Below are 15,129 nucleotides of genomic sequence, written 5' to 3' on the forward strand. Positions count from 1 at the left end.
TGTTAAAAGCTGAGAACTTTGCCAATATCTTCTAGTCAGGAACATATCGGAGCCCCTCGTGCACCACATCACGGTGTCTCAGCACGCATGGGGTCCTACTACTAAACTACCTGTGGTGTGTGAACAAGGTCTGAACAGTGCTAAAAACCAACTCACAGCCTGACTCTCACATGCCTCCATAGTGGTATCACCAATGCACTGGGACATAGAATAAAGCTATGAGCCGCACCTACTACAGACCACGTGACACAGAAGCTGCCAGGTGCAAAAAACCATTAACAACAAAATGAAGTGGCACATTCCATACACATAAAGAAAAAAACTCACTGAAAAAAGTGGCCTAAATCTGTGGAAATGCTCCAAACCCAAACACTGCAGTGTGTCTATAACCGGGGAAGCAATTCCTCTGTATGTGGTCCGCATCAGCTAGTATTGTCAGTTGCGTATGATTTTGGCGCAATTTTTGGCAGTGATAAATGTGAACAAGGCTCCGGGTCTGGATGTATTACACCCAAGAGTGCTTAAAAAGCTCAGTTCAGTCATTGCTGTGCCCCTGTTTATAATTTTTAAAGATTCCCTAGGCACTGGTACAGTGCCAAGTGATTGGCACAAGGCAAACGTGGTGCCCATATTAAAAAAAAGGATCAAGGTCCTTCATAGGTAATTATAGACCAGTTAGTTTAACTTCTGTTGTGGGAAAAATGTTTGAAAGATTTGGAAATTATAGTTTGTAATTGGATTGTAAACTGGCTGAAGGACCGTGTCCAGAGAGTTGTGGTCAATGATTCCTATTCAGAATGGTCCCAGGTTATAAGTGGTGTACCCCAAGGTTCAGTGCTGGGCCCTTTATTATTTTATTTATTTATTAATGATATCAAGGACGAGATTAATAGCACCATTTCTATTTTTGCAGATGATACTAAGCTATGTAGAACTGTTCAGTCTATAGAAGATGTCCATATACTACAAGCTGAATTGAACACTCTGAGTGATTGGGCATCAGCTTGGCAAATAAGGTTCAATGTTGACAAATGTAAAGTTATGCATTTTGGTAGTAATAATCTCTGTGCTTCATATGTCCTAGGTGATGTAACACTGGGGGAGTCAATTATAGAGAAGGATTTGGGTGTCCTTGTGGATGGTAGATTAAATTACAGCATGCAATGTCAATCAGCTGCTTCTAAGGCCACCAGGATATTGTCATGCATTAAACGAGGCATGGACTCGTGGGGCAGGGATGTAATACTACCACTTTACAAAGCGTTGGTGCGGTCTCATCTGGAATATGCAGTTCAGTTCTGGGTACCAGTACATAGAAAGGACACACTATAGCTGGAAAAAGTACAGAGAAGAGCGACTAATATGACAAGGGGCATGGAGGGTCTTAGTTATGAAGAAAGATTAAAATAATTGAATTTATTTAGTCTTTGGAAGAGACGTCTAAGGGGGGGGGGACATGATTAACATATACAAATATATAAACGGGCCATACAAAATATAAGGTGAAAAACTGTTCCATTTAAAATGCGCTCAAAAGACTAGGGGGCACTGTCTCCGATTGGAGAGGAAAAAGTTCTGTCTGGAAGCGTCAAAATTTCTTTACTGTAAGAACTGTGAAGCTGTGGAATAGACTTCCAAAGGACATGGTCACAGCAGGAACAGTGGACAGTTTTTTAAAAGGGTTTAGATGAATTCTTAAAAGTAAACAACATTAATGCTTATGAAAAGGTGTATAAATCTGAGTCTCAATTCCTTCTGGGATTCGGGTCCCTACCTATCCCTTGGTTGAACTTGATGGACTTATGTCTTTTTTCCACCGGATTAACTATGTAACTATATGGCACATTCCTTTATTCCTCATATGAGGGAACTTAACTAGTAACAGATTTTCACTGTGTGAGAAAGGGCCACTGTAACTTATCAGTAGAAAAAAGTGACTGAAGAGAAAACATCAGTGGAGAGGATGGAAGTTAGTGATTTACAACTTTTACAATATGCATAGTCATACAGGGAAAACTGTCAATCAATAAATAGGACTTTCCATTGGATTCCTAGGCATAAAAGTAACAAAGAAGTTAATCCTCTTCCCAACCACCGCACGTAAATTTATGTTGGTGGTCAGGTATTTAAAACAGCAGGCACCCGGAACTAATGTATCTGATTTATATCAAAGTTGATCGCACACATTAAACCCCTCAAATGCTGTGGTCAAATGTGACCATGGCATCTGGGATGTTAAAGACCGGGAACGAGCCCTTCCAGCCATGCACCAGCTCCCCCTGGATCCGGGGAGTCGGATGTAGTTTGTGGCAGCGTCTGTCCTCCTGAGTGACGAGAGGCTGACGCATATTAGTTCCTATGGAGAGAATGCCTGTGGCATTGCTCCATAGAAACATATGGGCTATTCACTATGAGGTATACACCAGTTTCTGGCGAATATCTGTCGGAGATTGTGGGCAAAGGATATTTCCCTGCTCACACCAGGTCTAAAAAAGGGGGCATGGCGTGGGCGGGGAAGGGAACGTGCAGGCAGGCCCATCTCATTTATTATTTTCTAAGCCTGTTTTAGGCATAGAAAATGGTCTAAATTTAATTGAAACCTGTCATCAACTTTATGTTGCCCATACTAACGGCAGACTAAAGTAGAGACAGGTGAGTTGATTTCAGCGGTCTGTCATTTATAAGTTAAAAGTAAGTGGTTGCCGAGAACCAACATCACAATCATTGCAGACTGGGCCTGGAAACGAGTCACGGCCACCTAAAAAGAGTCATCAAGGTTATTCATGATTTCCTGCTCTCCCTGCCCACCTGCTGATGATTAACAGGCTTCTACCTAGTTTTCTCCCTTTCTTTCTAGGAGAGAACTGGCAATCATCAGAAGATGGGTGAGAGTGCAGGAGATTAGGAATAACCATGACTCTTCTCAAGTAGATTTGACTCTTTTTGAGGCCTATGCTACAATGATTATGTCGCTGGTTCTCAACAACCACTTACTTTTAGCTCATGAGTGACACATCGCTGACATCAGCATTTCTGTCACTACTTTATGCTGCCCTCAGTGAGGTCAGCATAAAGTTGATGACAGGTTCCCTTTAAGCCAGTAAAGAAACTGCCTTACATTTAGACTGGCTGTGGATGCGCCTAAGTTATGTAGAGGTCGGTTTCTCTTTATAACTTTGGTGGATCCAACGCCAGCGCAGGAGTTATTAACTATCAGTCTTAATAAATAACCCCATAGTGAATTTCTGATAGACTCCAATGCTAATCTCCGTAAGTCCAAATAAAGTCAAAATGACCAATTCACCGTTTTTAAAAGCCATATACACCCCAAAATGGTATATATAAAAAGTGCACATCTCCCCATAAAAATGAGCCCTCATTTAGCTCTGTATGAATAGGGAACGCTGTAAAAACAAAACCCATAAAAATGTGGCAGAATTAATTAAATTTATTTATTTTTATTCCACCTTATATGGAATTTTTTCCAGCTTCCCACTACATTGTATGCAACAGTATATGGTGCCATTAGAAAATACAACTTGTCCCACAAAAAACAAGAACTCCTACGGCTAAGCGCATGGGAAAAGAAAGTTATGGCTTTGGGAAGACTGGGTGTAAAATAAACGGAAAATTACCCTGTCTTGAATGGGTTAAAGATCGGAAAAAATGTCTCATTATGCTAAATTATAGCACCCTGTATAGGCAAGATAAAAAGAGTCTCATTGGACCCATTGCCTAAGGCTAAATGTCCACAATTTAAATGTCTGCTATTATGGGTGCTATTCATTGATTCTTTACTATCAGAAATAAGCTACAAAAATGTGATTTTCTGTAGCTGAAAATCTTAAACATACTAAAATGTAAAATACATTGGATTTGTCAGATATTGTATCCAGGAGCACAGTTGCACATTTGGCTTCAACAATTTCATTCTTTCTCTCACTTAAAATTAAATTTTCTACTGCCTGAATTGGATAATTTTAAACCCCCTTAGACATAAGTAAAATACTGTCAGCTTTTAGGTTGCTAGCAAGTCTGTCTCACTTGATAATAAGATATGTCACTGAAACATAATTCATATCATTCAGTACTCTTTCACTTTAGAAGTGTTAATGAAATCATATTTTTTGTATAGCAAGTCTCAATTAAGTATCCTACAAGTATGGTATTGTTCCTATTTTTTGAGCTATCAAACTTTTTTTTAGAACATATGATGGCTTCTTTAACCCTACATGTGCCCCTAAAGTGGGGCTGATATTTCAGTGTATTACAGATAAAATTCCATAGCGCTGATCCAGCATTACATTAACTAATATCTACATTAGTAATATCCACATTACATTTCCACTGTTTCTGCTCTTTATTTCACACACAGATACAGTACATTTTCTATGAGTTTTGAAGTGATTGACATAGATATTTATGGCTGTCTGAGCTGACATCAATCTTAGAAAGCTTTTGCAATTGTATGCAACTGTAGTTTCATCACAGTATAATGAAAAGTTCTGTAGCTCTCAAATGTACTTTGTGTTTCAATTTCTTGTCATTTTCAAAGATTTTTTTTTTTTTTACATCCAGAGACTTAAAATCTCATCTTAATTTTAGGAAAACACCAACAATCATTGGGATTTATACTTAGATACTCTGTCACCTATATATCAAAGGGGATTTAGACCGCTAAAGAAAGTGACTTTTAAAAATACCTTTATTATATTAAAAGGGTATGGGTATATTTATACCATTATATTGTGCAAAGAGACATACAATTACTTGAATTTCTTATAGGGGATTAGTAACCTCCATGAAGACATTCATAGTGACACCGACGCGTTTCACCTAGAACTTTCTAGGCTCATCAGGGGGTGATCTCAATACAATCATAGATAAACAAATGTGATACTGAATATGATACTTAGCTCCAAGCGGGATACAAATGGTTTTGTTCACCACCAGAAATAGGACTGTCCTACTGTAGATACCTAGAAGGGATGTATATATTCAGTCAATATAGAGCCGTCATCCTTCAGAAAAAAAAATATATATCTGTTTAAGTCATGCCAAAATACATCCAAACAGACAGGAAGAAAACAGCCTACTTACAGGTGGACAGGTAATAAAGTCCCCAAAACCAAATCGCTTCAGCCATGTTATGTCTGGCCGCTATTGCACTATTTATTCTAGTTGGTGCGCTTACCCAGGGCTGACGTCCGGACGCCAGAGACTTGCCTCCGGTATTCGGACCGCACTCTGGAGCGCACGCCTTCTTTCCTGGGTAACTTCTGGTGACGTGGAACGCACCGTGAACCGCATATAGTTCAATGTATCAGACCCAGGAACCGGAAGTTCTTATACATCACTTCCGGATTCATGATGGAACGCACCCTGAGATGCAAGTTGTCTTCAAGAGTGCCGAGATTAGCATAGCAATAATATAATCGTTATTAGACCATGGGTTTATTGATGGGGTAAAGATCGCCAACAGACTCCATGTTTTTTTTTTTTTTAATTCGCAACCAGAAAAAGCCAGAAAAGTAATGGGACAGGCACTAACAAATGTCTCCCATGATTCTCATGAATGATCGAAAAAGGATAAAATCCACTTGGGTCATCTCCCTGATAGCAATAAGAAAGAGAGGGAGAACACCAAGTTATACAAGATAAGGTGAACTAATATTTGTTCACCAGTTACCAGATGCTTCTCGCATCAATCAAGCCAGTTAAAGGGCCATGTACACAATTATTACTGAAGGAAGATATATATCAAAGGGAGATAAAACATGTCAACTTTTGTCTTTCGTTGAGCCCAAGGGGGGACTGGGACTGAAAACGATAGATCCAAGCTGTTTCTTTTTTAAGGGTCTTTTTGTTCCAGTCACCCCTCCTTTCAGGAAGGGGACCACCTCTAACACAGAGAAGCGTGCAGAACCTACATCGCCCATTTGGTACTTATTAAAATGGTGAGCTATGGGCGTGTCTTTTAATTTTTTTATATCATTAATATGTTCGCATATCCTTCTTCAAAGTTCTCTTTTAGTTTTGCCTATATAGTCCATAGGGCATGTACATTGACAGATTTATACTGCACCTTTCGTTTTACAGTTCGCAAAGTCCCGGATAGAAAAGGGACGTTGTGTGATGGAACAAATTACTGTCTTTGAGGTGTTAATAAACTTACAGGCTTTGCAGGATCCGCATTTAAAGACGCCTAGGGGCTTTCGGTCTAGCCAGGTAACCTCTCTTTTAGGACCCTCGTAATGGCTGTGAACTAGTCGATCCCGTAAGCTCCTGCCTTTCCGGTAGGTAACTTGGGGATATTCCTTAATCACCTGTACTAGATCTGGGTCCATCGTGAGTATTGGCCAGTACGTTCTCGGGATAGATAACACATCCCTGTTACCAGAGTCAAAGGTAGAAATCAAACGTATCAGACCCTCGTCTGTCTTATCCCTTAGCTTTGGTATCAGAAGGTCCTCCCTCTTCCTGGACTCTGCAAACTGAAAAGAATCCCTCAGGAGGTTCAGTGGGTAACCTCTCTGTGTCAGTCTATTTAAAAAAAATTTAGATTCCGAATAAAAATTACCCCCCGATGAACAGTTTCTGCGAACCCGCAGGTACTGTCCCCTAGGGATACCCCCCTTCATGGCAGTAGGATGGTGACTATCCCAGTGAAGGATGCTGTTGGTAGCTGTCGGTTTCCAATGTACCGACGTGCTGAGTGTCCCCTCGGTTTTTCTCACAACCACATCGAGGAACGTAATTTGGTCAGTCTGAGTTTCAAAGGTGAAGCTCAGACCAATATCATTTTGGTTAAGGGTGTTGATGAACTTATGAAAGGCAGGTATAGTACCCTCCCAGATCAGAAAAACATTGTCGATGTAACGAGTCCAAAAGGCGATACTGTCATTCCACCATTGGTGCTGATCTGGGAAGACGTATTTATCCTCCCACCAGCCCAGTAGGAGGTTAGCATACATAGGGGCACAGGAATTCCTCATTGCCGTCCCCATGAGCTGGTGGTAGAAAGAGCCATTAAACAGAAAAAAATTGTGGGTTAGAGTATATTCCAGGAGACGTAAGATGAATTCATTATGTAGGTGAAACTGAGTCCCTCGGGTGTTTAAAAAGTACGTAATAGCTCCAATTCCTCTATCATGCGGGATAGACGTGTAAAGCGATTTCAAGTCTATGCTCGCCAAGATACTATTAGGGTTAATGGTTAGGGTTTCTATTTTACGGAGGAAATCCATTGTATCCCTAGTGAAAGATCTGTCAAGACAGATTCCACTATGATGTGTCAGAGAATCTATACCGGATACGATTGGATGTACCCCTTTGTGTATCTTGGGTAGACAATAAAAGGTTGCAGTTTGAGGGGCTTTTGGGAGTAAATACTCAAATTCAGTCTTATTAATGATTCCCTGGTGTAAACCCTGAACCAACATTTAATAATGTCAGACACATTTGTTGATACTTGGGGTGATCTAGGAGTACCAAATTGCCACCCTTGTCAGATTGTTTAATGATTAAATTTTTATTCTTCTCTAGATTCCTTAGGGCTTGGAATTCAGAGACGGACAGATTTGAACGATGAAATTCACTTGTTTGTAATTGTTCTAAATCTGAGATTACCAAACGTAAAAAGATATCAATATGTTCAGTATTGACCGGTGGTGGCAGTTTGGTACTCATGGGGCATAGTTCCGTGAATGGGCCCTTTCCTGGTGTTCTTACACCCTCTTCACATAGCTCCATAAGATTTTGGAGATCAGGGTAATCCTCTAAATTAATTCCCAGATCCAGAGACGTTTTTTTATTAGTGTTTCTGAAAAACTTGTGCCATTTTAACTTTTTCCCAAATAGATTGAGATCCTTGACCCATGTAAAGGTGTGCTCTGTGCTTCCCACACTACATTAGATAAATAGTTAGATAGCTTATATACAAACCGGATTCCAAAAAAGTTGGGACACTAAACAAATTGTGAATAAAAACTGAATGCAATGATGTGGAGATGGCAAATGTCAATATTTCATTTGTAATAGAACATAGATGACAGATCAAACGTTTAATCCGAGTAAATGTATCATTTTAAAGGAAAAATACGTTGTCAACAAGTCCCAAAAAAGTTGGGACAAGTAGCAATAAGAAGCTGGAAAAAGTAAATTTGAGCATAACGAAGAGCTGGAAGACCAATTAACACTAATTAGGTCAATTGGCAACATGATTGGGTATAAAAAGAGCTTCTCAGAGTGGCAGTGTCTCTCAGAAGCCAAGATGGGTAGAGGATCACCAATTCCCACAATGTTGCGCAGAAAGATAGTGGAGCAATATCAGAAAGGTGTTACCCAGCGAAAAATTGCAAAGACTTTGCATCTATCATCATCAACTGTGCATAACATCATCTGAAGATTCAGAGAATCTGGAGCAATCTCTGTGCGTAAGGGTCAAGGCCGTAAAACCATACTGGATGCCCGTGATCTCCGAGCCATTAAACGACACTGCACCACAAACAGGAATGCTACTGTAAAGGAAATCACAGAATGGGCTCAGGAATACTTCCAGAAACCATTGTCAGTGAACACAATCCACCGTGCCATCCGCCGTTGCCAGCTGAAACTCTACAGTGCAAAGAAGAAGCCATTTCTAAGCAAGATCCACAAGCTCAGGCGTTTTCACTGGGCCAGGGATCATTTAAAATGGAGTGTGGCAAAATGGAAGACTGTTCTGTGGTCAGACGAGTCACGATTCAAAGTTCTTTTTGGAAATCTGGGACGCCATGTCACCCGGACCAAAGAGGACAAGGACAACCCAAGTTGTTATCAACGCTCAGTTCAGAAGCCTGCATCTCTGATGGTATGGGGTTGCATGAGTGCGTGTGGCATGGGCAGCTTGCATGTCTGGAAAGGCACCATCAATGCAGAAAAATATATTCAGGTTCTAGAACAACATATGTTCCCATCCAGACGTCATCTCTTTCAGGGAAGACCTTGCATTTTTCAACAAGATAATGCCAGACCACATTCTGCATCAATCACAACATCATGGCTGCGTAGGAGAAGGATCCGGGTACTGAACTGGCCAGTCTGCAGTCCAGATCTTTCACCTATAGAGAACATTTGGCGCATCATAAAGAGGAAGGTGCAACAAAGAAGGCCCAAGACGATTGAACAGGCCTGTATTAGACAAGAATGGGAGAGCATTCCTATTTCTAAACTTGAGAAACTGGTCTCCTCGGTACATTTTCTCAGTTTAAACTTTTGTTCCGTGATTTATGTTCTATTCTGAATAAAATATTAGAAGTTGGCACCTCCACATCATTGCATTCAGTTTTTATTCACGATTTGTATAGTGTCCCAACTTTTTTGGAATCCGGTTTGTATATACGGTAATACAGATAGTTAGTGGGAGGTAGTCAGTGTAGGTTATATCCTGTAGCTGTTGAAGTGCAGGGTGTTAGGTAGTGTGATAGGTTCTGCTCTCCATACATACATGCAGACCTGCTAAAATGTGAAGTTTCACGTATTGCACCAAAATATTCGCATCATAATTGCCGATTAGCGCAATTGCGAATATATTGGAGCACTATTACTGCATATAAAGCCATTTTTAATGTTCTGCCCTGCCAACCATTTTCTCCAGTCTCAGGAAACTTCTAGCAGCTTGGAAAATGTAGCAAAAGTGACCCATGCCTGTATTTGTACATGTACATTGCCGATTTTTTGCATTCAAGAAAATAATCTCAAATTTGCGAATTTGCTAATATATGATGAATATTCGCCCAAATATTCGAGAAATATCGCAAATTCGAATATAGCCCCTGCCGCTAATCACTACTGCTGGACCAGAGTACCTAAGAAAGTCCCAGAAGGCCAAAGTTCTTATGCAAAAATTAGTTCCAAACGTCCAGGAAAAGAGCTGACAATACAATCACTAGACTTTTTTTAAGGGTTGATTCAGAAAATGACTTATTCAAATTGTTAGACTAGGTTGCCAGGTTGATTATGATGCATGTCCCTTTTAATAAAATTGGGCTATTTTTTGTCAACTACCATATCTAATTTAATTGGCACTTATTACTAAATCTTACAGTTGTTTTGATCTCTTATATTACCCTTTTAACTAAAACAGAAAAGGAAGTTCACTATAATGTTTAAAGTTGTTGAAAGGCACATGAAATTGTAATCTAAATAGTAACATGAATAATTTGTACATGTTATTCTAAGTAAAGAAAGCTCAGTTTAATTCTTGTCAGCAATCTATGGAGACCCCCTAAAGAAGTTATCCAGAAAATAGAAATGAGATGGTCTGATGACATAAAGGAGGAAAGAAACCATGATTTATATGTTTTGTCCCCACTGGAGACATGTTGTCAATGCGTTGTTAAAGTAATGATTAACTTCTTTGTATATAAGCTAGGATACACAGTTTTTCATCACCACAACAAATGTTGCCAACACATTGCAATTAGAAGAGTCTCTTTTCAGTTTTCTGCTTTCTTCAATGATGACACATTTTGCATAATTTTAAAATACCTTAGTAATGTTATAACTGAAAACATTTGGCCTATTTAGTTAACAAATATATTTTGAAACATTGCAATGAAAAATGTGTTCCCCTCTCTGAAGAGTTAAAAATGTATTAGACTTATCAATAGTGGTTCACCATGTTAATGGTGTGCTGATCTCTCCCCCAGTGCAAGGTGTGACCAACAGGACTCATGCTCCTAGATCAGGGCTGGCCAACCTGCGGCTCTCCAGCTGTTGTAAAACTACAATTCCCACAATGCCCTGCTGTAGGCTGATAGCTGTAAGCAGTCTAGGCATGCTGGGAGTTGTAGTTTTGCAACAGCTGGAGAGCCGCAGGTTGGCCAGCCCTGTCCTAGATAAATCTGCTGTAAGGAAATACAATGCAAGGGTAGAGCTAATGATTAGAGTTGAGCGCATTTCATATTTTGAAATTCGTTCACGCTTCGTTTACTGGTAAAAGGTGAATTGCGTTATGGATTCCGTTACCACGGACCATAACGCAATTGTATGATGGAATGCATAACAGAATGCCTTTAGAGATGGCATAATGTGTGGATGCAAATATAAAAATACATAAATCACTACGAAAGGTGCACCACAATGATATGCAACTGACAATACTGGCTAATCCCTCAAGCTGATGTTAAGAACTGAGACTTTAGCCAATGTATTCCAGTCAGGAACACATTGGAGCCCTTTTGCACCACCGTCAAGGTACAGTATCTCAGTGTGGCACGGGTTCCTACCACTAAACTACCTACGGAGTGTGAACAACGGTCTGAGAGGTGCTAAGATACAACTCACAGCCAAGCTCCCACATACCTCCATAGTGAGATCACTCAGGTAGTGGGAGAGATGATAAGGCTGTAAGTCCCACCTATAACAGGCCATGTGACACAGGCTACCAGGTGCAACAGAATGCTACCAGCAGTACACAATGGCACATTCTAAACATATCTAGAAAAATAACTGAAATAAAGTGGCATGGGAGAAAATGCTCAAAAACACCAAACACTGTAACGTGTTTATAACCGGGGGAGCAGTTCCTCCGCATGTGATCCGTTGCTAACGGAAATCCCCAGCAAAAAATGCATACAATGGAGGATGTCGGCAGCAGACCACATGCACCACAATGGCATCCCACACAAGATGGGATAATGTGTGGATGCAAATATAAAAATGCATAAATCACTGCGAAAGGTGCACTTTATTTCAGCTTTTTTTCTAGATATGTTTAGAATGTGCCATTGTGTACTGCTGGTAGCATTCTGTTGCACCTGGTAGCCTGTGTCACATGGCTAGTTATAGGTGGGACATGCAGCCTTATCATCTCTCCCACTGTAGGTAGCTTAGTGGTAGGAACCCATGCCACGCTGAGATACCTTGACGGTGGTGCAAAAGGGCTCCGATGTGTTCCTGACTGGAATACATTGGCTAAAGTCTCAGTTCTTAACATCAGCTTGAGGGATTAGCCAGTGTTGTCGGTTGCATATAATTGTGGTGCACCTTTCTCAGTGATTTATATATTTTTATATTTGCATCCACACATTATCCCATCTTGTGTAGGATGCCATTGTGGTGCATGTGGTCCGCTGCTGACATCCTCCATTGTATGCATTTTTGCTGGAGATTGCCGTTAGCAACGTATCACATGCGGAAGAACTGCTCCCACGTTACAGTGTTTGGGTTTTTTGAGCATTTTCTCCCATGGCCACTTTATTTCAGTTGCCTTTAGAGGCATTACGTTATTCATTCCATCATAATAGAAGTCTATGGGCTGCAAAACAAATCCGTTCCGTTTCTGTTATGCATGGGAGTCCTCTGCATTCATCATAGAATTGCGTTATGGTCCGTGGTAATGGAATCCATAGCGCAATTCAGCTTTTACCAGTAAAAGAAGCGTGAACGAACTTCATAACCTGAAATTCACTCCTCTCTACTAATGATTTTTCTTGGAGCTCTTCTAAGAAGAATTTATTTTAGAAAATTTAGATAAATGTGTTGCTCTGAGGGTACAGGCACACCAAACACACTACAAAACTAATGAGGTGATTGAGGGGGGCGGAGTTTGCTCCAGACTGTGATGGCCGCATAGTCAGGAGCTCTCCGTACTTGATCCTCTAAAGCACCAGCATACACAAGCTGACAGACGACAGTATGGTCAAAATCGGGAACCCTGGAGCCAGCAAGCAACCGAACAACAGCGGGGACATGGACAAATTTATTTAAAAACCGGCAGCCACCTTGGTAGCTCGGGAGAGCAAGATGGCGCCATAAGGTGAGCGAGCGCGCAGCCGACATATCTGACATATCTGAAGGAGAGAGTGATACAGAGGACTCTCACAGCAAAACAGCGTTTCCTATCACTTGCCGATTCTTGAAACAATCGCTGAATAAAGCAATGGAGCCGATTTTAAGCGAGCTCACGGCCATGCGCCATGATATGCACCACATAGGTGATCATGTAGTCACCTTAGAAGCGCGACAGGCTGCAGTGCTAGACCACCAAACAGCAACCGCGTCCTCCCTGCAGAAATGCCGCACTTACCTCAATGACCTCCATAACGCCCTGGAGGATCAAGAGAACAGAGGACGCAGGAATAACCTGCGATTCAGGGGGATACCGGAAACAGTCGCCGCGGCTGACATACCTGGGACTGTAATTGCAATATGGTGTTCCCTGTTAGGCCCAGATGACCAGGCCGACATTATCATCGAGCGTGCTCATAGAGCACTAAGACCTAAACCCAAGATATCAGAACCGCCTAGAGATGTAATCTGCAGGTTCCTCAATTTTCAAGTCAAAACCGCAGTCCTGGAGGCCGCAAGGAGTCATGAAGATCTGACATATGAAGATGCAAGCATCACGATTTATCAGGACTTGGCCCCGTCGACATTGAAGAAACGTAGATCTCTGAAGCCCCTGACGGATTGGCTCAGGGCAAACAAGATCCCATATAGATGGACCTTTCCTTTTGGGATTTCGTTCTTCCATGCAGGACGCCGCCTCAACATAAACACCTTTGCTGACCTAATGGGAGCCTACGATCATCTACAGATTCCGCCTCTGGATATCTTGAACTGGGAGCTGTATCAAGACTTAACAGAGCTGCCAGATTTGCCGAAGTCTTCACCCTTTGAGCTTCCACGCACCCTGAAGGCCCAGAAGTTCAAGCGGAGGAATAACCAGCTTACTCCGTAGAGACTGTCTCTAATATCTTAATTACCTACTTGAACCGTTCCGGTTTTACTGCTAATCTCCCTCCTTGCCTCTCCCTCTCACTTACCTTCTTCTTATCCATCCCTTTTTCTTTCCTGATACCAGCTATTTGCTTTTGTTACTCTACCTAATCCCTTCCCATCCTTCCCATACCTAAATTTTTCCTATCCCCCCCTAGAGTTTCTTAAATGTCTGTCACTAGGCCTCACCTCTGAGGCTTCCACTTAGTGCCTAGAGGATCGCAACAGGGTTGATTAACCATATCCCCCCTTGTGACCCTCACATCCAACACTAGTCTAACCCACTTCAATGGGTACTGTTACCCAACTGTTTACAACCATGTTATTTATTGTTTTGTTTATTGTGTTATTAAGGTACTTGCATCCTTTACTCTAAAGACCCTAAAGTTACACTATTCTCAGTGGTTTCATTGTGGAGGAAACTCATCTGCATCTGGGGGGGGGGGGTGAGTGTTGGGTTTAAGAGGAAGGTTCCCTTTAAATACATCTCCCACCTACAAGACCCCGATGGTCGATACTTATTGATCAAAGGTCACATTGGCCCTCAAATATACACGATCATCAACCTTTATGCCCCTAATGCGGGTCATTATAGCTGGTTCTCCAAGGTTTTCCCTATTATTGAATCCTTTGCAGAAGGCTTAATTGTAGTAGGAGGTGACCTTAATGCTACCTTAAACCCACAACTAGACTCCTCAGCTTCAAAATCTGCCCTTGCACTCAAAACCTTACGCTTCATAAGAGAGGGTTTCTGGAAACTGCACCTTATAGACATATGGCATACTTTAAACCCAAACACAGCTGACTATACCTTCTATTCCAATACTCATGGTACGTACCAACGTTTGGACTACCTATTTGTATCTAAGGAACACCTCCAGCTCTGTCACGGTCCTAAAATAGGGTCCATCCACTTATCCGACCATGCACCTACAGTGGCGGAAATAATTATTTGACCCCTCACTGATTTTGTAAGTTTGTCCAATGACAAAGAAATGAAAAGTCTCAGAACAGTATCATTTCAATGGTAGGTTTATTGTAACAGTGGCAGATAGCACATCAAAAGGAAAATCGAAAAAATAACTTTAAATAAAAGATAGCAACTGATTTGCATTTCATTGAGTGAAATAAGTATTTGAACCCTCTAACAAAAAAAGACTTAATACTTGGTGGAAAAACCCTTGTTTGCAAGCACAGAGGTCAAACGTTTCTTGTAATTGATGACCAAGTTTGCGCACATTTTAGGAGGAATGTTGGTCCACTCCTCTTTGCAGATCATCTCTAAATCCCTAAGGTTTCGAGGCTGTCTCTGTGCAACTCTGAGCTTGAGCTCCCTCCATAGGTTTTCGATTGGATTAAGGTCCG

Source organism: Bufo bufo, chromosome 3 (genome assembly GCF_905171765.1).
Source record: "Bufo bufo chromosome 3, aBufBuf1.1, whole genome shotgun sequence".
NCBI lineage: Eukaryota > Metazoa > Chordata > Amphibia > Anura > Bufonidae > Bufo > Bufo bufo.